This window comes from Balaenoptera musculus, chromosome 14 (genome assembly GCF_009873245.2).
Source record: "Balaenoptera musculus isolate JJ_BM4_2016_0621 chromosome 14, mBalMus1.pri.v3, whole genome shotgun sequence".
Classification (NCBI taxonomy): Eukaryota; Metazoa; Chordata; class Mammalia; order Artiodactyla; family Balaenopteridae; genus Balaenoptera; species Balaenoptera musculus.
The window spans coordinates 20,802,832-20,829,704 of NC_045798.1; the positions used below are offsets into that span (position 1 = coordinate 20,802,832).

Sequence of the window (26,873 nt, forward strand, 5' to 3'; positions counted from 1 at the left end):
GCTCTGTGCCCCAGACCCTGGGGCACAGTGGTACATGGGACACCCTTGTGGAGCTTAAAGGGAGAGAGGGAACCGGTAAGCAGATTTAACCAAAGAGTTCAGATAGGGAGACATCCAAGGAGAGAAACGGGCAAGGGAGGGATAGTGATGGCGGGACAGCAGGTAGGTGGACCAGGCTGGTTAGAGGTGGGGGTGGGACTCTGGGAGGGAGACCTGGAGCCAGAGAGGACCAAAGAAGCTAGGACCTAACGGGGGATGTGGGCAGGGAGAAAACTCTCAGGGTGGCTCTAAGAAGCTCAGCAACTTGAGTCCCCCCCAACCCTGTGTTACCCAGGGGTCAAGTAAAAGGCTGCTGTACCCTTAGTGTGAATGTACGAGGAGAAGGGGAAAGAGAACAGCAAATAGACAAGAAGTGAGCACAATGGAGAACTAATGGGAGCAAGAGTCAGAGCACGAGGGCACGGACAGACTGTTGGCAGCCTGGGTGTCGAGGGAAATCCCGAACTAACAGAAACAGCATTTAAGCTCCAAACAGGTAGAAAAGAAAAGAGTGACAAAGCGGAGAAAAATAAACAGACCGGGAGGAGCAAACAAAGCACAAAATGATTTAGACCCACATTAATATTAGTAATAACATTGTTCTGGCTTAAAGGCAAAGACTGAGCTGGATGTCTTTTTTTTTTTTTTAATTGAAACATAGTTGACATACATTATGTCAGTTTCAGGTGTACTGCATAATTTGAGGTTTGCCTACATTAAGAAACCGTCACCAGGGCTTCCCTGGTGGTACAGTGGTTAAGAATCCGCCTGCCAATGCAGGGGACATGGGTTCGAGCCCTGGTCCAGGAAGATCCCACATGCCACGGAGCAACTAAGCCCATGCACCACAACTACTGAGCCTGCGCTCTAGAGCCCACAAGCCACAACTGCTGAGCCCACGCGCCACAACTGCTGAGCCCACGCACCACAACTACTGAAGCCCGCGTGCCTAGAACCCGCGCTCTGCAACAAGAGAAGCCACCACAATGAGAAGCCCCTGCACCCCAATGAAGAGTAGCCCCCACTCACTGCAACTAGAGAAATCCGCATGCAGCAATGAAGACCCAACACAGCCAAAAATAAATAAATAAATAAAATTTTAAAAAAATCTTTAAAAAAAAAGAAACTATCACCAGGATAAGTCTAATAACCACCTGTCCCCATACAAAGTTATCGCATTACTGACCGTATTTCTTGAGCTGTGTATTACATCCCTGTGGCTTGTTTTATAACTGGAGGTTTCTACCTCTTAATCCCCTTCAGCTATTTTGCCCCCGCCTTCCACACTTCCCCCAACTGGATTTTTTTTTTTTTTTAAAAAACTCTAAGCATCTACATGAAATCTTGGGTAAGTTGCTGGGCTCTGTGGAGCGTGCGGGATGGAGGCTTTGGGCCCTTTGGGGTGAGTGTCAGAGGAAAGGGCAGGTCTAGAATGCTGAGGCCCTGTGGACGGGCAGCCTTGTGACCACCACAGAATCTGCCAGCAGGGGACACCCAGTGGGCATTAAAGCAGAGAACCAGGCCTTGAACCAAGGTCTTCATTGGAGACATTCTCGGTCCTGCCCCCACAAAAGCCCCGGTCACATCTGTGGACAGGCAGGCGCCTAGCCACAGTATCTGTCACCTGGCAGGAGCAGGACGACAGAGCAAGCACTACTCACTGAGGCCTGGGCAGCAAGCAGAGGCCCCTGGCCCCCGGCCTGGCGTCTCCTCGGCTCCTCGGGCCGTGGGGAGAAAAGCTGTGCAGAATGTGGTGCATAACGGCGGGGCGGCTCCTCTTGTCCTGGTCAAAGGTGAAGGCCCTAAGCTCTGGCTGTCCAGCCCCACCATCTGCCCACCCGCAACCCTGGGCAAATTTCTGAGCCTCAGTTTCCTCACCAGTAAAACAGGCTGTGAAGACTAAGGAGGCCTGAGCTAAGCTCTGTGCCTAATTCTCAGCACAGCCTGTGAGGTGGGTTCCATTACTCCCCCTCCTGCAGATGAGCAAACAGGCTGAGAGGTGGAAGCATCCCTGCCCTGCCCCACCCTCGCCCTACCCCAGCCCTACCCCACCTGGCTCCCACCCCCATCACATAGGAACGGGCTGAGCCAGGATTCAAACACAGGTCTGTTCTCTGACTAAAGAATCTCTGTTCCCAAGCTCCAGTGACAGTGTCTCTATACACATGAAAATGTCCACTACTGTGGCTGGCGCAGAGCAGGCTCTCTACTCTCCCAGTCCCCCAGGACAGGGGCCAGCACAGGGCAGCAGAAAAAAGCCACAGAGGAAGTCAGGGTCAGTGCCAGAGGGAGTGCCCAGACAGCTGAGTGAGTGAACACACTCTTCATCCTGAGACTGACCCTCTGGGCTCCAGAGCCTCCCTAGGCCCCCACTGAACGAAGGTGTTCCTGGCACCACCAGCAGCCTGGTTGACTTGCTCTGGGCAGAACTGTCACACCAGGAAGCCTGTCCAGCCACTGCCCCATGGCCTGGGCCAAGGCAGGAGCACTGGCCTCACCTCCCCAGGGCAGTGATTACCCACAGGAAGGCCCCGTGGCACCAAGGGACCCCGGCACATATGGTTACAAAGAAACGTGACCACTGACAGCTGGGAGTGGGCGGGGCCTGTGGGCCTGTGGCCAGTCTCAGGAGGTGCTTCTGAGATACTTTTACAGCTGTGGCGACTCTCCAGGCCTTGGCCTCCCCTCTGTGAAGTGGGGACGACAGCACAGACTTGCAAGGTTGTAACAAGGCTGAATCACACACATCCGGTGCATCCTCTGGGCGTGAGAGAATTCCGGCCCCTTCCCTGGCCCCCTGTTTCTAGTCTCTGCCTTTCTCTCTCCAGAGCCTGTGGGGGTCCCCAAAATGAACTCTCCACAGCAGCTTGCCTCCTCTGGATTTCCCTGCTCCAATCCCACACTTTCTACTAGGGATGCCCCAAGCACAAGCCCCGACTTGTGCTCTTGTTTTCCACATATCAGGCCTTTATTTGGGCCAACCTGCAGTCACATCCTGTGCTTAACAACAATAAGCATAACAACAATGGTACTAAGCGCCAGGCACCCTTCTAAACACTTTACACTTATAAATCTGTTTGCCCTCCAATCTCCCAAAGAGGTACGTGCTGTTATTACAATTAAGCAACTTGCCCCAAACACATGGCTTTGAGTGGTACTGTAAGGACCTGAACCCAGGCCCAGAGTCTGCGTCTTCATTGCGACCCTACGCTGGGGCATGTCCTTGCCGCTCGGCTCCACACTCAGACCCTCCCCTTCTCAGCAAGTCCCACCTGGCCCCAGCCCCAAGCCTTTACCCTGGAACACCCTCCACCTGGAAGGCTCTTCCTTCACAGCCCTGTGTGTCTGAGTCTTACCGTTTCCATGGCCTTCTTTGCCTCTGCCCTCCTCCGACCTTCCACGGCGCCGCACCTGCCCCTTCCCTGGGCCGTCACCAGGGGCCCTGGCTCATGGTGGTCTCCAGAGATGGCCAGTGGATGCAGATCCCAGCACCACCTCTTTCTAACCGGGTGGCCTCTGGCAGGTGCAGCTCTTATTCTCGCAGCTGCTGTGAGGATTACACAGGCTGGTACCTGTAAAGCAAATTAGGAAACACTCAGAAAGCTCCCTTTTACTTTGCCCGCATTATTATCTCCTCCACCAGACTACACCCGCACAAAAATGCACAAGAGCAGGGACAGGCAAACTTCTGTAAAGAGCTAGAGGGTGAACATCATCAGCTTTGTGAGCCGTGTGGCCACTGTCACAGCAGTTCCACTCTGCTGTACAGGAGTAGCCAGGCACAGACATGGCTCGGTTCCAACAAACCTTCATTGATGGACACTGAAATTTGAATGTCATATACTTTTTACGTGTTACAAAATATTCTTCTTTTGTTTTTTTCCCCAACCATTTAAAAATATAAAGCTCATTGGCTGTACAAAACCAGGTGCAGGCTGGCTCTTGTACAGCCCGAGTCTACCAACCACCACTCAAGACCAGCTTCTCTTTCTGCTTCTCCGGGCCTCTCCTGGCTTCAGAGCTCAGATTTCCCCCAGATTCGGGTCCCAACCTATGGGACATAAGCTCACGGTTTATGTGAGTAAAATGGATCTGACACCCAGAGCTTGTGATTTCTTGGTCTGCCGATCAATCCATTGATCCCTGCAGAGTGCAATGCCACGTCCCCCAAACAAGGGCATTCTAAGGAACTCCAGAGCCCACACAAAGGAGAGCCTAGTGCGCCCAGAACAAGAACTGCCTGCCCAGTTTTCTGGTCATTTTGTTTTCATTCATATCTCTTTTGGGGTCAGGGGCAGAGGAGGCAGGACAGAGGGAAGAGGGTAGGTGGGGAGCTGGCAGATGTGGGAGTGGGAGAAGTGGGGAATGAGGTCAGAGACCGAGTCCTGTTCTTGTCTGCTCTTGTTCTTCCTGGCTTTCCCCGAAGGCTTGTGCTCAGAGGCACCAGGGATGAAGTGAGAGCTGCCAGTTTTGGCAGTGAGCTCAGAATTTCAGTTCTCTTGAGTGCCTTGCAGGAGGAAATTCCACAGGCGTGCCTTCTCTTATGTTGAGTGGTGAGGCCAGACTCGCCCTAAAGTTATCCCCAGAGCCCCGCCAGTTCCTTCCAGTTCCTGTAACCATGCCAGCTGCCCAGCACCTGGCAGCAGGCCTCCAGGACTCCAGTCTTTACACACCCCACCTCTACCCTTCTCTTCGTGGCCACCGGCCTGACCCTTCTGGGACCTCCCGAGGTGCCTGTTGGACCCTGAGGCTCACTGGGGAGAGCGAGGGGGGCAGAATGTCTATCTGGACCTGCATCTCTTGCTAAACCGTGTGAAAGGAAACACCAAACATTCATCTAAGAGATGAATCTGTCCTAAGAAAACAAGACTCTTTTGAAGACAAGGCAGTGCGGAGGTAGGCACCTCTGAATAAAACTCTTTGTATCGCTGTGGATGCCACAACAGGAAAATCACTGACTTTTGCTTCAGCGAAAGCCTGTGGCCTGCACTCAGCCTGGTGCCCCACCCGGGGCCAGTCCGCACCGGGCAGAGGCCGAGGCCTGCGGCTCTGAGGACGGACCTGCGAGGGTGTCCTCACCTCTCCCTCCTTCAAGGGCATTCGTTCTCTTCTGATTCTCTCCTCTTCCGAATCAGAATCTGTGCCCTGAGCCTGCTGGATGTCCTGGTGTTCACACTGAGAAGCACAAACTCCACGCGTGGCAGGGCCCGTGTTTACTTTTTTTTTAAGCTTTTCTCTGGATGGTGATAAACTATTTGCTTTTTCATGTCGTTTCCTCCACCTGTAAAGTCCATATCTCCTGTCTCCCTGAAGAACTCTTATTCATCTTATTCAGCTCAAGTGGCCCCTTGCCTACAAAGTTTTCCCCGCCCCCTCCAGGAGGAGGCAACTTTCATCCTCACATCATTGCTTTGTGCCACGAACTGTGCCAGGGCCCTCACGTACATCAACAACCCTGTGGAGTAGGTACTGTTTAATCTCACTGAGGCCCAGAGAGGTCAAGTAATTGCCCATGTCACACAGCTGTGCAGTGGCAGAATTAAGATCCGAATCCTGAACTGTCTGACTGTGGGTCCCAGGGCCCCATCACTGTGTGCCATCTCCTCTGTGCCAGCTCCCTGTTCTGCACATATTACTTTTACATCATGCTTTTATGGATCTATCTCCCCATATGAGGCCAGGTTTCCCAGCAAACGGGGTTCGTGCAAAGATAGATAATTTGTTTCTGTATTCCCAAAACCTAGAATAGTGCTTGGCACTTAGCAGCTGCTGATTTATTTGACAGATGTTCTGAGTGGGCGACTGTGCCAGGAAGGACTGAATTCCTGCTCTCAAGGAGCTTAAACACACAAAGCAGGACAGGACATGGGACACACACATAAGCAAATGTCTGAACCACAAGAGAGAACGTGACATGAGAGGGGAAAGAAAGTAAATGCTATGATGGTTTGGAGAAGGTCTGAGAAGGTGGTGGCATTAGAGCAGGACCCTGGAGCATGCTTAGGACTCGGAGATGTAGGGATGGGTGTGGGAGAAACGGGGGGGGCGGGCGGGGGTGCTCAGAGAAGGGAGGAGGTGGGCAAACCTGCTCTTGAAGTCCAAATACCAGCTGACAAAGTGACAGATGCCTTCATGTCATCAAGGGAGAAAAGGGCCATTTCAGACTGTGTAGGAGCTGCTAGAAAAAGTCAGCCAGCAATCAGACAGTGAAGAAGAGCTGTTCGGGGCAGATCATGCTCCAACGTCTGAACAAAGACATTTTCCTAAGAGGACTACTGCAGCCAGCTTTTTAAAAATTAATTAATTAATTTTATTTTTGGCTGCGTTGGGTCTTCATAGCTGCGTGCGGGTTTTCTCTAGTTGTGGCGAGCAGGGGCTACTCTTCGCTGTGGTGCATGGGCTCTAGGCACATGGGCTTCAGTAGTTGTGGCTTGCAGGCTCTAGAGCGCAGGCTCAGTAGTTGTGGTGCATGGGCTTAGTTGCTCTGTGGCATGTGGGATCTTCCTGGACCAGGACTCGAACCCATGTCCCCTGCATTGGCAGGTGGATTCTTAACAACTGCGCCACCAGGGAAGTCCCTGCAGCCAGCTTTAAATAACAAATCTTCTCTCATTAAAATAGTAACTCCCCCCCATTTATTCAGCACATGGTTTTTCTGATTCTCGTGACTGTGACTGGGGCAGTCATCCCCATTTCACAGATAAGAAAACCGAGGCTCATATATCTAGCCCAGAATAAAAAGCCTGAGATTTAGAGTCAGCAGATCTTGGCTCCAGGGCTCACTCTTACTTTCCTGTACTGACAGCAGAACTTTTTTGGAAAATAATTTGTTAGAATTTATCAAGAGTCTAAAAATGTTCATATCCTTTAAACCAGTAATTCTACTTGTAAGAAGCTATCTAACAAAGTGATACTAATGAGCTTAAGACACAAAGAGGTACGTAAAATGTGAAAGCAGCCTAAATAGCTGGTTAATACACAGCCACTTAAAAATGATTACAACAATGTTCAATATCATAGAGGGAAATGTTTATATTAAAAGTGGTTATGAGGAGAGGAACCAAGATGGCAGAGTAGAAGGACGTGCTCTCACTCCCTCTTGCGAGAACACCAGAATCACAACTAGCTGCGGGACAATCATCGACAGGAAGACACTGGAACTCACCAAAAAAGACACCCCACATCCAAAGACAAAGGAGAAGCCACAATGAGACAGTAGGAGGGGGCGCAATCAGAGTAAAATCAAATCCCATAACTGGTGGGTGGGTGACTCACAGACTGGCGAACACTTATACCACAGAAGTCCACCCGCTGGAGTGAAGGTTCTGGGCCCCACGTCAGGCTTCCCAACCTGGGGGTCCGGCAACGGGAGGAGGAATTCATAGAGAATCAGACTTTGAAGCCTAGTGGGAACTGATTGCAGGACTTCGACAGGACTGGGGGAAACAGAGACCCCACTCTTGGAGGGCGCACACAAAATAGTGTGCGCATCGGGACCCAGGGGAAGGAGCAGTGACCTCAGGGGAGACTGAAGCAGACCTACCTGCTAGTGTGGGAAGGTCTCCTGCAGAGGCAGGGGGTGGCTCTGTTTCACCGTGGGGACAAGGACACTGGCAGCAGAAGTTCTGGGAAATACTCCTTGGCGTGAGCCCTCCCAGAGTCTGCCATTAGCCCCACCAAAGAGCCCAGGTAGGCTCCAGTGTTGGGTTGCCTCAGGCAAAACAACCAACAGGGAGGGAACCCAGCCCCACCCATCAACAGTCAAGTGGATTAAAGTTTTACTGAGCTCTGACCACCACAGTAACAGTCAACTCTACCCACCACCAGAGCCTCCCATCAAGCCTCTTAGATAGCCTCAACCACCAGAGGGCAGACAGCAGAAGCAAGAAAAACTATAATCCTGCAGCCTGTGGACCAAAAACCACATTCACAGAAAGATAGACAAGATGAAAAGGCAGAGGGCTATATACCAGATGAAGGAACAAGATAAAACCCCAGAAAAACAACTAAATGAAGTGGAGATAGGCAACCTTCCAGAAAAAGAATTCAGAATAATGATAGTGAAGATGATCCAGGACCTCAGAATAAGAATGGAGGCAAAGATCGAGAAGATGCAAGAAATGTTTAACAAAGACCTAGAAGAATTAAAGAACAAACAAACAGAGATGAACAATACAATAACTGAAATGAAAACTACACTAGAAGGAATCAATAGCAGAATAACTGAGGCAGAAGAACGGATAAGTGACCTGGAAGACAGAATGGTGGAATTCACTGCTGTGGAACAGAATAAAGAAAAAAGAATGAAAAGAAATGAAGACAGCCTAAGAGACCTCTGGGACAACATTAAACGCAACAACATTCGCATTATAGGGGTCCCAGAAGGAGAACAGAGAGAGAGAGGACCAGAGAAAATATTTGAAGAGATTATAGTCGAAAACTTCCCTAACGTGGGAAAGGAAATAGCCACCCAAGTACAGGAAGCACAGCGAGTCCCATACAGGATAAACCCAAGGAGAAACACGCCATGACACATAGTAATCAAATTGGCAAAAATTAAAGACAAAGAAAAATTATTGAAAGCAGCAAGGGAAAAATGACAAATAACATACAAGGGAACTCCCATAAGGTTAACAGCTGATTTCTCAGCAGAAACTCTACAAGCCAGAAGGGAGTGGCATGATATACTTAAAGTGATGAAAGGGAAGAACCTACAACCAAGATTACTCTACCCAGCAAGGATCTCATTCAGATTTGATGGAGAAATCAAAAGCCTTACAGACAAGCAAAAGCTAAGAGAATTCAGCACCACCAAACCAGCTCTACAACAAATGCTAAAGGAACTTCTCTAAGTGGGAAACACAAGAGAAGAAAAGGACCTACAAAAACAAACCCAAAACAATTAAGAAAATGGTCATAGGAACATACATATCGATAATTACCTTAAACATGAATGGATTAAATGCTCCAACCAAAAGACACAGGTTTGCTGAATGGATACAAAAACAAGACCCATATATATGTTGTCTACAAGAGACCCACTTCAGACCTAGGGACACATGCAGACTGAAAGTGAGGGGATGGAAAAAGATATTCCATGCAAATGGAAATCAAAAGAAAGCTGGAGTAGCTATACTCATATCAGATAAAATAGACTTTAAAATAAAGAATGTTACAAGAGACAAGGAAGGACACTACATAATGATCAAGGGATCAATCCAAGAAGAAGATATAACAATTATAAATATACATGCACCCAACATAGGAGCACCTCAATACATAAGGCAACTGCTAACAGCTATAAAAGAGGAAATCGACAGTAACACAATAATAGTGGGGGACTTTAACACCTCACTTACACCAATGGACAGATCATCCAAAATGAAAATAAATAAGGAAACAGAAGCTTTAAATGACACAATAGACCAGATAGATTTAATTGATATTTATAGGACATTCCATCCAAAAACAGCAGATTACACTTTCTTCTCAAATGTGCACGGAACATTCTCTAGGATAGATCACATCTTGGGTCACAAATCAAGCCTCGGTAAATTTAAGAAAATTGAAATCATATCAAGCATCTTTTCTGACCACAACGCTATGAGATTAGAAGTGAATTACAGGGAAAAAAATGTAAAAAACACAAACACATGGAGGCTAAACAATACGTTACTAAATAACCAAGAGATCACTGAAGAAATCAAAGAGGAAATCAAAAAATACCTAGAGACAAATGACAATGAAAACACGATGATCCAAAACCTATGGGATGCAGCAAAAGCAGTTCTAAGAGGGAAGTTTATAGCTATACAAGCCTACCGAAAGAAACAAGAAAAATCTCAAGTAAACAATCTAACCTTACACCTAAAGGAACTAGAGAAAGAAGAACAAACAAAACCCAAAGTTAGCAGAAGGAAAGAAATCATAAAGATCAGAGCAGAAATAAATGAAATAGAAACAAAGAAAACAATAGCAAAGGTCAACAAAACTAAAAGCTGGTTCTTTGCGAAGATAAACAAAATTGATAAACCATTAGCCAGACTCATCAAGAAAAAGAGGGAGAGGACTCAAATCAATAAAATTGGAAATGAAAAAGGAGAAGTTACAACAGACACCACAGAAATACAAAGCATCCTAAGAGACTATTACAAGCAACTCTATGCCAATAAAATGGACAACCTGGAAGAAATGGACAAATTCTTAGAAAGGTATAACCTTCCAAGACTGAACCAGGAAGAAATAGAAAATATGAACGGACCAATCACAAGTAATGAAATTGAAACTGTGATTAAAAATCTTCCAACAAACAAAAGTCCAGGACCAGATGGCTTCACAGGTGAATTCTATCAAACATTTAGAGAAGAGCTAACACCCATCCTTCTCAAACTCTTCCAAAAAATTGCAGAGGAAGGAACACTCCCAAACTCATTCTATGAGGCCACCATCACCCTGATACCAAAACCAGACAAAGATACTACAAAAAAAGAAAATTACGGACCAACACCACTGATGAACATAGATGCAAAAATCCTCAACAAAATACTAGCAAACAGAATCCAACAACACATTAAAAGGATCATACACCACGATCAAGTAGGATTTATCCCAGGTATGCAAGGATTCTTCAATATACGCAAATCAATCAATGTGATACACCATATTAACAAATTGAAGAATAAAAACCATATGATCATCTCAATAGATGCAGAAAAAGCTTTTGACAAAATTCAACACCCATTTATGATAAAAACTCTCCAGAAAGTGGGCATAGAGGGAACCTACCTCAACATAATAAAGGCCATATACGACAAACCCACAGCAAACATCATTCTCAATGGTGAAAAACTGGAAGCATTTCCTCTAAGATCAGGAACAAGACAAGGATGTCCACTCTCACCACTATTATTCAACATAGTTCTGGAAGTCCTAGCCACGGCAATCAGAGAAGAAAAAGAAATAAAAGGAATACAAATTGGAAAAGAAGAAGTAAAACTGTCACTGTTTGCAGATGACATGATACTATACATAGAGAATCCTAAAAGTGCCACCAGAAAACTACTAGAGCTAATCAATGAATTTGGTAAAGTTGCAGGATACAAAATTAATGCACAGAAATCTTTTGCATTCCTATACACTAATGATGAAAAATCTGAAAGAGAAATTATGGAAACACTCCCATTTACCATTGCAACAAAAAGAATAAAATACCTAGGAATAAACCTACCTAGGGAGACAAAAGACCTGTATGCAGAAAACTATAAGACACTGATGAAAGAAATTAAAGATGATACCAACAGATGGAGAGATATACCATGTTCTTGGATTGGAAGAATCAATATTGTGAAAATGACTATACTACCCAAAGCAATCTACAGATTCAATGCAATCCCTATCAAATTACCAATGGCAGTTTTTACAGAACTAGAACAAATCATCTTAAAATTTGTATGGAGACACAAAAGACCCCGAATAGCCAAAGCAGTCTTGAGGGAAGAAAACGGAGCTGGAGGAATCAGACTCCCTGACTTCAGACTATACTACAAAGCTACAGTAATCAAGACAATATGGTACTGGCACAAAAACAGAAATATAGATCAATGGAACAAGATAGAAAGCCCAGAGATAAACCCACGCACCTATGGTCAACTAATCTATGACAAAGGAGGCAAAGGTATACAATGGCGAAAAGACAGTCTCTTCAATAAGTGGTGCTGGGAAAACTGGACAGCTACATGTAAAAGAATGAAATTAGAACACTCCCTAACACCATACACAAAAATGAACTCAAAATGGATTCAAGACCTAAATGTAAGACCAGACACTATAAAACTCTTAGAGGAAAACATAGGAAGAACACTCTTTGACATAAATCACAGCAAGATCTTTTTTGATCCACCTCCTAGAGTAATGGAAATAAAAACAAAAATAAACAAATGGGACCTAATGAAACTTCAAAGCTTTTGCACAGCAAAGGAAACCATAAACAAGACGAAAAGACAACCCTCAGAATGGGAGAAAATATTTGCAAACGATTCAACGGATAAAGGATTAATCTCCAAAATATATAAACAGCTCACGCAGCTCAATATTAAAAAAACAAACAACCCAATCCAAAAATGGGCAGAAGACCTAAATAGACATTTCTCCAAAGAAGACATACAGATGGCCAAGAAGCACATGAAAAGATGCTCAACATCACTAATTATTAGAGAAATGCAAATCAAAACTACAATGAGGTATCACCTCACACCAGTTAGAATGGGCATCATCAGAAAATCTACAAACAACAAATGCTGGAGAGGGTGTGGAGAAAAGGGAACCCTCTTGCACTGTTGGTGGGAATGTAAATTGATACAGCCACTATGGAGAACAATATGGAGGTTCCTTAAAAAACTAAAAATAGAACTACCATATGATCCAGCAATCCCACTACTGGGCGTATACCCAGAGAAAACCATAATTCAAAAAGACACATGCACCCCAATGTTCACTGCAGCACTATTTACAACAGCCAGGTCATGGAAGCAACCTAAATGCCCATCGACAGACGAATGGTTAAAGAAGTTGTGGTACATATATACAATGGAATATTACTCCGCCATAAAAAGGAATGAAACTGAGTCATTTGTTGAGACGTGGATGGATCTAGAGACTGTCATACAGAGTGAAGTAAGTCAGAAAGAGAAAATCAAATGTCGTATATTAACGCATGTATGTGGAACCTAGAAAAATGGTACAGATGAACCAGTGTGCAGGGCAGAAGTTGAGACACAGATGTAGAGAACAGACATATGGACACCAAGGGGGGAAAACTGCGGTGGGGTGGGGATGGTGGTGTGCTGAATTGGGTGATTGGGATTGACATGTATACACTGATGTGTATAAAATTGATGACTAATAAGAACCTGCAGTATAGAAAAACAAACAAACAAAACAACTAAAAAAAAGTGGTTATGAAAAAACAGCAGGTTATGAGAAAATAAAATTGCCTAGGTGGTAAGATCTGAACAATGTTAAAATATGCGTGGAAAAAGAGTGGAAGAAAATGCACTTGCAACTGGTTTATTGGGGCATCTCATCCTGCATAAATGTGAATCCTTTTTTATATCTTTCAATAGCTGCCCTTAGTAACACCATGTCTAAGCCCTCTTTCTCACTGGCTAGCTTAATGACCCACACCATAGATTCTCAACTACTTTCAGAAATTAGAATAGTCTCCTTCTGGTTTCTCAGATTCATTTAAAATGTTTATACAAATAAAAATACTCACTTAAAAATGTCCAGGTCAAGCTCTCCTTCAAAGCTCTCGGCCTCCACTCCCAGGGAAGCTAGACGTGGCCATGGCCCTGGTGGCCTGAGTGGAGGGTGGCAGAAGGCGGTCTGTCCTCTGCCACTACCCCCCTGCTCCCATCTGCGGCGGGGCTGTGGACAGGGACCGGGAGGCCATGGGGAAGTGGCCGTCTCTCTGTTGGTTGGCTGCTGCTCTTCAAGACTGGCTGGCTGTTGTCTCTCTCTGCGTGGCAGCATCCAAAAATTGGCTCTCTTGTGCAGAATCCTTCTGAATCTCAGCTTTCTTACCTGCAAAATGGAAAGAAAATGCACTCCCTTATGTGGGTGACGTGAAAACAGAGTAAGATAACATGACTGGGAAACACTGTCAACTGTAAAGCACAACGTAAATGTCTTTAGCTGTTATTATTCCTTTGGGGAGCCTATTCTTTGAAACATCTACTGTTATTTGAAGTGGATACCTTCACTCTCAGAACGTAAAAACAGAACTGGTGAATTTTCCCTCAGACCTACTGTTCTCCAGACCCCTCACCTCAGTAAAGGGTAGCACGGACTCCTGGGGATGCAGGCCAGGCCTCTGCAGGCAGCCTGGGCTCTCTCCTCCTCTCACATCCAACATTCACTCCACCTGCAGGCCCTGCTGGCTGTCCATTCAACCGTATCTGCAAGTCAAGTGCTCCTTCACTTCTGCTACTACTCCATCCAGTCCACCTCACCTCTCTCCGTCCTCCAGTTGGTCCCCCTTCCCCGCCTTTGCCTCCCGTGATCAGTCTCAGCAGCCAGAGCGAGTCTTTTTAGACATCAGTTGGTTCATGTTACTCTGGGCTCCAGACCCTCTGACGGCTTTCCATCTCACTCAGAGCGAATCCAAATCCCTCACCGAGGTGTACAAGGCCCCTCATGACCTGGCCCCTGGTTCTCTCTCTGACCCTCCCTCCCTCGCCCGGCTCCAGACACACTGGTCTCCTCGCTGTTCCTCTCACGAGCAAGCACGTGCCTGCCTCGGGGCCTCTGCACTTGCTGTCCCCTGCCTGGAATATTTTTTATCCAGGTAGTCACAGGGCTTGCTGCCTCACTTCAGCAGGGCTGTTCTCCCTGACCACCAAATTTAAAACGACATACTCCACCTTATCCCTTTCCCCTGATTCTTTTTCCTTCTTAGTAGCTAGCACCCCTGACACACTATATACTTATATAAGTGTATGGTCTGCCTTCCCCCATTAGAATGCAGTCCACTGTCCACCGCTCCATCCCCACCACCCCGCAGAGAAATTAATTCCTTCCAAACATTTCATTATAAGGACTGCTTCATAGTTATACCTGCCCAAGTCCAATGGCAATTTTCATGCCCTGGGGTTCTTCTGGATTGGGTTCCCTTCCTTGTGTATTGGGGAAACGCTATACCCTGAAAGGGAACAAAAGCCCATTTTCCATGTTCAGCTCAGCGTGCAATTACCCTGGCACTTGGGGCTTGGGGTTGGAGAGAAGAAGAGGGGCTCTGCCCTTAGCATCTGACCATCTTCAACCCTCTTCCAGACACCTGCAGCTGGCTGGAGTCAGGCGAGATGCATTCTGCCACAGCCCACTTTCTGGGAAGTTGTGCTGTGGAAAAGACAAATACATGTAAATAACCAAGAAATGTGATGGAAGGGGTGGACAGGTGTGGGGAATTTATTATACTTACAGACGGTGGAGGAAGGAGCCCCCACAGAAACATGCACCCAGAGTTCCGCAGAGTCATTACTTGTCTTAAGAGCTAGGAGGTGGGGTCATGTATCCCAAGTGGGACCGTGAACTCTGGGGATGCTCCCACCTACGTTCACCACCCTCCTGGCCTCAATTTTCACAGAGGCTGAGATAAAACTCTGTAGCCCCTCTGCCTGCCTGGTGACCATGTGTGACCCCAGGCTGCTTTGTCTTAAGGGGAGAAGGAGCTCATCTCTATTGTCAGTATAGGCCCCAGTCCCCACACAAGGACCAGCTCATTTACGGGCCCATGTGGTCTTCCAGTGCTGAGGCCTCAACCCTGCCCTCCTGACTTTGTGGGCAGTGGCCCACCTTCCCTGTCCCTTACCCAGAAAGCTGCCCTTCCCAGAACGGTTTTCAAGCTGCTCTTCTCCTCCTGACACCTGCCTGGACTGGCCCGGGGAACTTCACAACAATGTTCTACTTTCCCTTGGCAGAACTTGGCTCCGGCTCGTCTTATGCCACCAGAGGCACCTATATGCAGCTGCCCAGGAGCGGCCAGCAGGGGGAGCCAGGAAAATCCAGACTGCAGCTGGACAGAAGCGGTGGTGAGGCTCAGGTAAGTTCCTCCTCATTTAAGATACACAGAACCAAGTGCACTGTTAAAACAGCTGAGTGTGAGGTTCAGGTGAGTGGAAAGCCAAACAGAATACATCCAGTCAGTCATCAACAACTCGTTATTAAGCACCTTCTACATGCCAGCCTAGACCCTCATATAGAGAAATTCTTAGCCTCCAACGTAAGGGATGACGACCTGGGAGAGCTGATGAGTGGAGGTCCAGGCACTGGGATCACAGGGAAGAGGCATGACAGGTTCCCAGGACACCGGGAGTGGGAGGCACAAAAGAACAGAGTTTGAGGCCAGAAAATTCCTGTGATTCTGCCAATACAACAACACTGCCAGAGAGAGAACGACGGGGCCAATGAAGCTGCTAAAAGCAATCTAAATGAGAGCTCACATCCTAACATCTGAGGGAAACCGCTTCAAGAATAAGTAGAAACTGAAAACTTGATCAATATACTAATTTTGGTTCAAAATAATCCAGTGGGGAGAGGGAGCGAAAGGGGGTAGAGATGAAACACGATTGGCCATGTATTGATAATTCCACAAGCTGGGTGACAGGTACCTGGTAATTCATTACATTATCCTCTCGACTTTTGCATCTGTTTGAAAATTCCCATAGGAAAAGTTTATATATACCAACAGGTTGGTCAATAACCGCTAGAGCCAAGTTTCACAGAAGATATCCTATTTGTTATGGGAGAAAACGGGGCATCTCTGCTCATCCAAAATCCCTAAAGAGCTCAGGACACCCTGAAGCTGTGGACTTTCTCTCCTGCCCCTTATCTCACAGGTCTGCTGCCAGAGCCAATGATCTTGATGTGTTAAAGAGCAGCACAATGCGTGCAAGTCATTTCGCTGGGTCTCCTTACCTGGTTATTCACAAGAGCAGGGAAGAAGAAACTCAAGACCTCCCCTGGGGAAACTACTGAGATGTAAATTCTATCTTCTGTTGCCCAATAGGAAAGGAGTGTTTGGTTAGGATGATGAGATGAGCATCCATGGGAGTGAGGGACAAATTCTGTTCCTAGTAGCACTGTGTGGTCACTGGGCAACCTGAACAAGTCCCATCCTCTCTGGGAGCTCCTCCTTTCTAAAGACAGGGACATATTACATATGGAAACAGCACTTGTAGGTGCTTGTTTTGGCAGCATGAGAGAAGTTCAAAAGATAGTTTTTTCCCATGTGTCTCCTCATCAGTATGACATCTCAGGGATAGTAATTTACAAAAAAGTATTCAGCAGATCCTAAGGCTGGTGCCACTCCTGACCTCTGGAGAGCTCTGGTTCAAGAAAGAGGTCAGAAATTCAATTCACAACTGGCAGGAAGTAGTGGGTCTGGGCTGAGGCAGGTGGGAGTGGTCCAAGTTTCTGTCACCATGAATTAAAAAACGCAGCCAAAAAAAAAAAAAAAAAAACGCAGCCTGCATTCCCTGACATCCAGGGGGTGAGGCTTGATAGCTAATGAGTCTGGGTCCAGAAAAAACAGTGCAAACAAGGCTATCTAAAAGAGTAAAAACCAACCCAGAAAACAGGGTGACATAAGAGTTTGACAAAAGCAAGCCCAGCACAGTAAGGCAATAAAACAAACACTTCATAATTATTTTAAATGACAAGGGTACTAATTATATAAATGATCCACACAGAAGTACATGCTCCAAAAAAAAAAAAATGAAAATACAAAATACTAATCACAATACACAAATGTACTACATATCAGAAGCACATCTAGGGTAATAAAAGTAGAGCATTCACAAAGTTATATTAATAAAAATAATATAGTGCTGGCATAATGATAAACACATATATCATTGGAACAGAATTGAGAGTCCAGAAATAAATTCATACATCTATGGTCATTTGATTTTTGACAGGGGTACCAAGACCATTCAGTGGGGAAAGGATAGTCTTTCAACAAATGGTGCTGGGACAGCTAGATATACACATGCAAAATACAACACCAAAAAAAAAAAACCCCACAAAATATAACACCAAAAGCACAAGCAACCAAAGAAAAAACAGATTAACTAGACTTCATTAAAATTAAAAACTTTCGTGCATCAAAGGACTATCAAGAAAGTGAAAACACAACTCACAGATGGGAAGAAAATATCTCATATATCTGATAAAAGTCTATTATCCAGAATATATAAGAACAATTACAATACAGACAAACAAACCAATTAAAAAATGGGCAAAGGACTGCAATAAACGTTTCTCCAAAGAAGGTAAACAAATGGCCAAAAAGCACATGAAAAGATGTTCAACATCTTTTCATTAGTCATTAGGAAAATGCAAATCAAAACCACAATGAGATATCACTTTTCCCCACTAGAATGGCAATAATTTTAAAAAGGGGAGGGGGGATAACAAGTGTTAGCAAGGATGTGGAGAAGTTGGAACTCATGTTGCTGGTGGGATGCAGAGGTGCAGCCACTGTGGAAACAGTCTGGTAGGTTCCTCAAATGGTTAAACTCAGAGTTATCCACAATTTCACTCCCAGGTATACACTCCCAAAGAACTTAAAACAGGTATCAAACAAAAACCTGCACATGAATGTTCATAGCAGCATTATCCATAACAGCCAAAAGGTGGAAACGACCCAAATGTCCACCAACTGACGAATGGATAAACAGAATGCGGTATAACCATGCAAAAGGAGGTTATTCAGCCGTAAAAAGGCATGAAACACTGGTACACTCTACAACATAGATGAATCTCGAAAACATTATGCCTAGTAAAAGAAGCCAGAAACAAAAGGTCAAACTTAGTGTGATTGATATGAAATGTCCAGAATAGGCAAATCCACAGAGACAGAAAGTAGAGCAGGGGTTGCTGGAGGATGAGGACTGGGCAGGATGGCTTGGGGGCGGGGGTGACTGCTAGCAGGTAGTAGGCTTCTTTTTGGAGTGAAGATGTTCTGGAATTAGAGAGAGGTGTACAACCTTGTGAACACACTAAAAACTGCCGAATTGTACACTGTAAAATGGTGAATTTTATGGTACCTGAATTATAGTTCAACTAAAAAAGTAGAGCATTTTTTTATTGTTAAATTTACTTAATTTCATTAAGTTTTGTTTTTAAATGTGTCTGTGTCTTGATGGCGCAGAACATACTGACATCTGAAGGCTTGTGTGCCCCGCTCTGCAATGTATTCGCCACCATCAGTTCCTACCTCATCCTCAATCTCCAGCTGCAAACCGATCCTCTAGCCGTTACCTGAACACAGACTGCCAAGCTCTTCCAGGCTCCAGTACCTGTACTCATGCTATTCCTTCTGCCTGGAAACTTGTTACCTCTGTCCACCTCATCCAATTCCATCTTGTCTTTTTTTTTTTTTTTGGCCGCACTGAGTGGCTTGCGGGATCCTAGTTCCCTGACCAGGGATAGAACCCGAGTCCCTGGCAGTGAGAGCGCCAAGTCCTAACCACTGGACTGCCAGGGAACTCCCCCATCTTGTCTTTCGATACCAAACACAAACGTTACTGGAAACTTGAAGCTCCTCTGACTTCGCCCTGCCTCAGCTCGGAAGATGTTCCTTTCTCTGTACATTCCTCTACAGTGGCATTTCTTATATTATATTGTAATGGTTTGGTCCCATGTTAGTCCTCTTCTCTCTTCCTTCTCCACCCCAGACTAGGACCCCAAGGAGGCACAACTTTCCTCTTCCATCTTGAGCACCAGTGTAGTGTACCATCCCTATCTTACAGATGAGTAGACAGGTTCAGAAAGGTTGAGTAATTTCCCCAAGATCATTAGACTTGTTAAAGGATGGAGTGGAGGAGCTGAGATCAAAACTGGACCATCTCAGATCCAGGGTTCTCCCTATCAGCACAGTGAGGTGGTTATTAGCAAAGGCTATGGGATCAGACTGCCTGGGTACATAGCCTGGCTCTTCCACTTATTATCTTTGTGGCTTTAGGCAAGTTACCTAACCTCTTTATGATTGTTTCTTCATTTATAAAACGAGGATAATAGTCCTACAAGCAGGATTTTTATGAAGAATAGATGAAATAGTATATATAAAAGCACTTAGAACACTATTTGGCACATACTAAAGTGCTCAATAATGTGAGCTATGATGTTTATTACTGTCCCACATCGAGCTACTGTTTGGTAAACACTGGATGGCTGTGCATCATTCTATGCAGAGATTTCTGGGTTATCCATCCCACTGCCAAGTCAGGAATCCAGAGAGGGGATGTTAAAGCTCCAACAAGTAAATATACTACAGTGATAATACTTTGACCTTTTTAAGGCTCTTTGGGCTGCCCATGGCCACAAAATGGAGAGGAAACCAAGTATTTTCTACCTCATTTCTAGATAATTTGGATTTTCTTAAGCCACCCAGCATCACCAGAGAAAAATCAGAGGCTCGGCTGGGTTTCAGCTTCTAATCCAAGATGGTGGCAGTAACAACAATAATATTAATGATAATAGCTCTTAATACATATGAAGCATTCTTCTAAATGCTTTACATATATTAACAACGTCATGTTTATTGGAGCAGATTTTCCTACTATAGCCAAGAGAGAAGAAAGTCAGAGGAAAAAGCAGAGTAAAATGGCTGATGGCAGAGCCACTCTGGGAATGGGAAGATTTCTCATAAATCTGATGACTTGTGAAGGTGACAAAAGGCCTCTCAGTGTTGGAAAGGACAAGCTCCTAGAAAGTGGAAATGCCCCTCCACTGCCTGGGCAGCAACAGCCTGGCTGCAACTGGGTGGAATTTCTACTTCTAATATCAGGACAATAAGGAAGCTGCTGCCAATACTGCTTAAGACTCAAGAACATTCAGTGGTGATGGCTGAGTTCCAGCTGAGCCATTAAGGTAAATGTAGAGGAAAGTGCCAGGTAGAAATATCACTGGAAACTCACAGAACACATTGAGTGTTTGAAGCTGGTACTTAACCTCCTATCTTTGAAGTCAGGGTCTTGCCATGACGGGGCCAAACCGAGTCCACTTACGACGCCCCCCTAACACGCACGTTTCTGTTATCTGGGCTCCACAGTAGTAAGATGTTCATTCCCCTCATCCTTGCGTTTCCTTCCAGCCACAGTCACTCTACGATCGTGTTTGGGATTTTTTCTTCTTCTTGGTTCATTTTACTGTAAGAGTCTGAAGATTATATATTACATTTTTAAAAAAATATTTCCGGACATAAAAATTCTTTAAAGGATATTTCTTAAGAGGAGATGGGATAGAGTTACCTGTGGGAAAAAGTGGGTGAAGAGAACAGTGCGTATGATGGTGTAGAACTGGAGAGGGAGAGGGAACTGAGGGTAAAAGGAAGAGCGGCCCCTGACACAGAAGCTGCTCAACAACTGTTTGCTGACTGAGAGAATGAACAGCAACAGTGGAGTGAAATACCAGCATTCAAATTGTTCCACCTTCTGAATTTTTTTTAAATGTAATATCTTCATTTTGTCTTTTTAAAAAAATATGTATTTATTTATTTGGCTGCACCGGGGCTTAATTGTGGCATGCGTGATCTTTAGTTGCGGCATGCGGGATCCAGTTCCCTGACCAGAGATCAAACCTGGGCCCTCTGCATGGGGAGCGTGGAGTCTTAGCCACTGGACCACCAGGGAAGTGCCCCACCTTTTGAATTTTGATGTTTTCCCAGCTACCTTGTTATTCCCGCATCCAGGACAGATTTAACAGATAAACACCTGATTTACATATTGTAATGCTAACTACAATCACATATAAATTAAAAGTAATTCATGGCAAACACCACGATCGATCAGGGCTTGGCACACCTGAAATACACAGATGAATGTTTTTACATTTTGAAGACACAGCAAAGATTACGGCAAAAGTGCTGCCTCCCTAAAGTCAGCCCACAGAGCCCATCACTCCATATGACTGCCTAGACTATTCCTAGCAACTAGCCAAGGTCAATGGCTCCAGCTCCAAACCCAGGCCTTTCCTTTCCCGCTCCCTCTCCCCGACAGCTTACAGCTCCTGGGCTCCACCTCTGACCTCCCCTGTTCACGGTGAATGCTCTTGATAAGCTCTGAAGTCTGAATTTGAGGCCTGGTTCCTTACCTCCAGCACCTGGCCTCATGGAGTTCACACACCCTCACCATGCTCATGAATTCTAAGGCTGCACCCAAAGCTCCTTTGTGCCTTCTTGCCAGCCTGCCTTTGTTCTAGTAGCTTCCTAGCTCATCCCCCCTCACCTGGGTCCTACTCAGGTTTTCCTGTCCAGTCGCCCAACACGGGTCCCATATCAAACTGCTTGCTGGGCACATCCACATGCACCCCTTGCCCCTATGTCAAATTCAAAACCACAGAGGCCAGACCCATGACACATCCCCAAATCAGCTCCCCTTCTAAACCTCCCTGGCACGGCTACTGACAGAATGGACGCACCACCACTCGGAAACCCGCCTGACAGTTCACTGGGTCCAGCGTCTGCCTTGCCCATGACCCTTCCAGCCACCCCCGGTCCTCCTCACTCAACTTCCTGAAGGAGCTGTCTGTTCTCACATCTCCCCTTCATCATCTCCTTTTCCTTCCATAATCCATTCATTTAGCCCCGGCCCCCAAGCCCCCAAATCCTTCCTGACAAAGTCACCGATGGCCTTCTTGCTGCTACAACCAATGTATGCTTCTTCTTCTTTTTTAAAAAATTTATTTATTTATTTATTTATTTATTTGGCGGTGCCTGGTCTTAGTTGCGGCACGCAGGATCTTCGTTGCGGCATGGGGGAATATTTAGTGGCGGCATGCGAACTCTTAGTTGCAGCATGTGGGATCTAGTTCCCTGACCAGGGATCGAACCAGGGCCCCCTACATTGGGAGCATGGAGGTTTAGCCACTGGACCACCAGGGAAGTCTTAGGCACAGGACCACCAGGGAAGTCCCCAATGTATTCTTTTTAGCTCTTCTCTTACTTGACCCTCCTGGCAGCGTTTAGCGATGTGGGCCCCTCCCTCCTTCCTGAAACAACTTCCCGAACCCACACTCTCCTGGTTGCCAGTTACGTACCTTTGGCCACATTTTCTCAGCCTTCCCCCAGCCTGCTTTTCTTCCGGCTCCTGATCTCAGCAAGTGGCACCACCACCTGACGAGCTCCCACACCAAAGCCATCCTCCTTAGGTCTTCCCGCTTGTTTCCGACACCCCCTTGGTCACAGAGTCCTGCTCATTCTTCTTCATCGATGCGTTGCCTCTCCTCAGCCTCACTGCCTACATTTACGGAGCACAGACTATGAGCTGGACAGGTGTGTTCTAAGTGCTTTAATCCTCACAACAAGCCTCTAAGGTAAATTTTATTATCATCTCCAATTTCAGATTAGGAAACAGAGACACAGGGTGGTTAAGTAACTTGCATGAGGTCACACAGCTACTAAGTGGCAGAGCAGGATTCAAACCCAGGTGACCTGACTCAATTCTGGGTCCAGGCCCACTGTTCTCTCATCTAGATCACTGCAGTGGTCTCCTTGCAGTCTTCTGGCTCTGACTTGGCTTCCTCTAATCCTCCACCCTGTGGCCTGACTCAACTCACTAAGACAACAGTCTGACTCTTTACTGGATCCGCGTGGCCTTCAGGATAAGTCCACATTCAGGGACCTCCGTAACCTGGTCAGCAAGTGTTTCCCTCTTTGGCTTCATGCGTTTGTTTCTTGGCCTCACTTTAATCGCCGCCCTGAAAGCTCCACTAGCCACGGTGACAGCCTCCACTGCCAGGTTTCTGCACATCGTCTGACCTGCCAAGAACACTAACTCTGGACTTCCCTGGTGGTGCAGTGGTTAAGAATCCACCTGCCAAGGCAGGGAACACGGGTTTGATCCCTGGTCCGGGAAGATCCCACATGACGCGGAGCAACTAAGCCCGTGCGCCACAACTACTGAGCCAGTGCTCTAGAGCCCAAGTGCTGCAACTACTGAAGCCCGCGTACCTAGAGCCCGTGCTCTGCAACAAGAAAAGCCACCGCAATGAGAAGCCCGCGCACCGCAACGAAGAGAAGCCCCTGGTCGCCACAACTAGAAAAAGCCTGAGTGCAGCAACGAAGATCCAATGCAGCCAAAAAAAAAAAAAAAAAGAACACTTAACTCTTTGCCCTTCAGATTTTACTTTTTCTGATAAGCCTTTTCTGACCTCCTGAAACTAGGCCATATGCCCCTCCTGTGAGCCCCTGTAGCCCCCGACGGTAATCCCTACTGTAGCATTGATTTCTCTGTGTTGTTTTGCCTGTCCACTGGTACCTGCTCTATCACAAGACTGTGAACTTCTCAAGAACAAGGACCTGGTTAGGGTCACTGTTGTATCCTCAGTACTCGGCTTAGTGCCTGCCTGTGCACAGCATTTAATAAATAATCAGTGAATCAATAAACCTTTATTGTTTGTGTCATACTCTTTAACACCTACTTATAAATGCCCTATGTTGCTTTTATTTTCATATGTGTTAGCCTGATCTTTATAACCAGATTGCAAGTTTCTGGAAGATAGCAAATGTGCTCAGTACTTCTAAGTCAGAGGTTACTGACACATTATTAAAAACTAACAATTATTCTGGGCTCAATGAATGTCAACAATCCAAAGATGTAGGTACTATTTTTCTCTCTCTCTCCCTCCATATGAGGAAACTGAGTCAGGGAGTTTAGTAGCTTCCCTAAGATGACACAGCTAGTAAGCAACAGAGCTGGGATTTGAATCCTGACATTTGTGCCTGTATTCTCAACCCCTATAATCAGAGGCTAAGGAAACTTGGAATTACAGATGTTAAGTAATTTACCCAAGGTCATACTGTAGTGCTGAGACTGGGACCCAGGTCTTCCCAAAGCCTGCACTCTTAATTACACTGCTTCTTTTGCTTAAATATCCGTGCTAAAGCTCATACTGGGTGTTGATAAATTTTGAAAGCTGCAGATTCAGTTTACTGAGATTGGAGAATATTAAATTCCCTTCCAAAAGAAGCATAATTGTAGCTTACCAAGTTAATTTACCTTAAAGATCGCCAGCCTAGTCTTACCAGCCAATTAAGTTTATGGTCTCTACTTCTCTCCCTTCAGCGCTGAAGACTGTTTTCCTCAATGTGAAAGCCATGTTTTCTAAGACTGGCCTCTAACTCAAAATCAGCTATCATTCAGGAATTTACTCTTCGCTTTATTTCCCAAAACCAGGGATGTGATTGATGTTCCCAAGTTCCCTGCTCTTGTGGCCCCTCATCTCCCCAACGTGGAATGTCTTGTTTCTGAAAGTAGCCTGTGATCCACAAGCCTTCTTGGCTGTTTTATTGCTTACCCTTAAAAAATTACTATTCTCTGTCGGCTTAGACTCTTTTCCTCACATACTCTGCTTTTTCCCTTTATTGCAAACGTTTATTAAACACTTAACTATGTACCAATATGGACATAATCTAACTCACTGAAGGCCATACTTTAGAAACGGCCTTGAAGTTTAGATCTTTTGACTGGACTATGATTTCCTTAACAAACTTCATAAAACCATCTCCTGCTCAGTTTGCAGTTGTACACCCAAATATCTCTCAGCAAAATCTCAGTGGCCACTTCCACAGCACATAATATGGAGAGAATATCGGGAGTCAACTCATTAGATCTTACCACGAAGAACTTTTTACCAACACCTTGGCCCTTTTGCTGACAAAAGGATTCTTAAGCCTTTTAACAGCGTTATGGCTTCCTTAGAGCTCTTCTAAGTTCAAAACGAACTGTCCAGCTTTCTTGGGAAATGCTCTGGAGGCTCTTTCCTGAGTTAACTGTACAGCTTTGTCTCTCTGGATTAGCACTGATTTAATATGAAACCAACAGTTAAACACCTCTGAAATAGTAAAATATGATTATATTTCACAATGTTGTCTTCAGGATATAAACAATCCAGTGACTATTTGGGTAGTGCTGTATCACATTATTATTGTAGTAATATTTTCAGAAGAAATCTGAAGTTTAGAATAACTATAGGCCATAAAATATGGACATATTGCACTAACACATGAAGCAAAGTTCAAATTTGGATTCTAAGAAAAAGACCAAAACATCACCAATGATGATGACAGGCACATCTCTGAACTTGATCTGATTTCCTTGAGGAAGGAAGGTACTGAACCGGTTATAACAGAATATGCCTTTGAAGGATTGAGCAACAAGTCCGTCATTCTCGAAAAAAATCAAATCATCCTGATAAATGTCTTAGTTATAAGGGAGAAAAAGCAGAGATGACTAAGCTGATAAAAATCTCCTCTGGACTGTCTTATATCTCTTCCAGGCAGTGCTGTTCCTCAAAAGACACACGGCACAAAATATGGTTTTGCTGTTATATCAAAGTGTGTAAGGGAAGATAGCAGTTTTTTAAACAGAAAAATTAGATGATAACAGCAACAGGTAAAGAAGCTTTGGGATTCTGAGGAGGAAGTCCTGGCACCCCTACATAGGCACAGTAGATAAACTGAAAATGGTACACGTGCTGGTCTGAGTACAGCCTGTCTCTATTGTAATCAGAAGGAAGAGTATTACAATCCAGCGGAAGTAGCCCTTCAAAGTCTAAGGAGGAGCATTTCATCAGACAATAATTGAGCACTCACTGCATACAAAGGCAACAGATTAGGTGCTGAGGGATCCAAAAGAACCCCCTGCTTCTCTGAAATTAGAACTGCATTCTCATTTTCTCAAGCCAATGTATTTTATGTAATGAAACAAAATATGCATCATAGATCTCTTGCAGTGGTGTAAGAGTATTCAGGACCCGCAAGGAAAACTGTGCAAAGAACCTTCCCCTTCAGTCTTTTTCCTGTAGAAATATCCTACTGGTTCCCTGAGAATAGTGTAAGCTTTCTTTAACAAGTGAAATACCACCCTGTTACTCTCTCCCTCTTATCCTGTTTCACTTTTTTTCATAACACTTAAGACCACTTGACATTTTATAGATTTGTCATCTGTCTTTCTCAACTAGAATATAAGCTTCATGAAGGCAGAGATTTGAAAATATTTTGTTCGCAGATATATTCTCAGTATCTCAGTATCCACAACTATATCTAGGGTTTCCCTGGTGGCGCAGTGGTTAAGAATCCGCTTGCCAATGCAGGGGACATGGGTTCGAGTCCTGGTCCGGGAAGGTCCCACAAGCCGCGGAGCAACTAAGCCCGTGCACCACAACTACTGAGCCTGCGCTCTAGAGCCTGCGAGCCACAACTACTGAGGCTGAATGCTACAACTACTGAAGCCCGTGCGCCTAGAGCCCATGCTCTGCAACAAGAGAAGCCACCA

General features: G+C 45.4%; 1 long non-coding RNA gene across 2 annotated transcripts in view; it reads right to left on the minus strand.

Moving 5' to 3' along the window:
• Positions 1 to 26,873, minus strand: part of LOC118906800 — a 41,931-nt gene that overhangs the window by 13,306 nt on the left and 1,752 nt on the right. For both annotated transcript variants that reach the window (XR_005022595.1, XR_005022594.1), the window contains exons 2-4: positions 14,789 to 14,934; positions 13,313 to 13,620; positions 3,396 to 3,611 (exon numbers count right to left, since the gene is read on the minus strand). This is a non-coding gene — a long non-coding RNA (uncharacterized LOC118906800). The remainder of the gene's footprint in view (positions 1 to 3,395; positions 3,612 to 13,312; positions 13,621 to 14,788; positions 14,935 to 26,873) is intronic.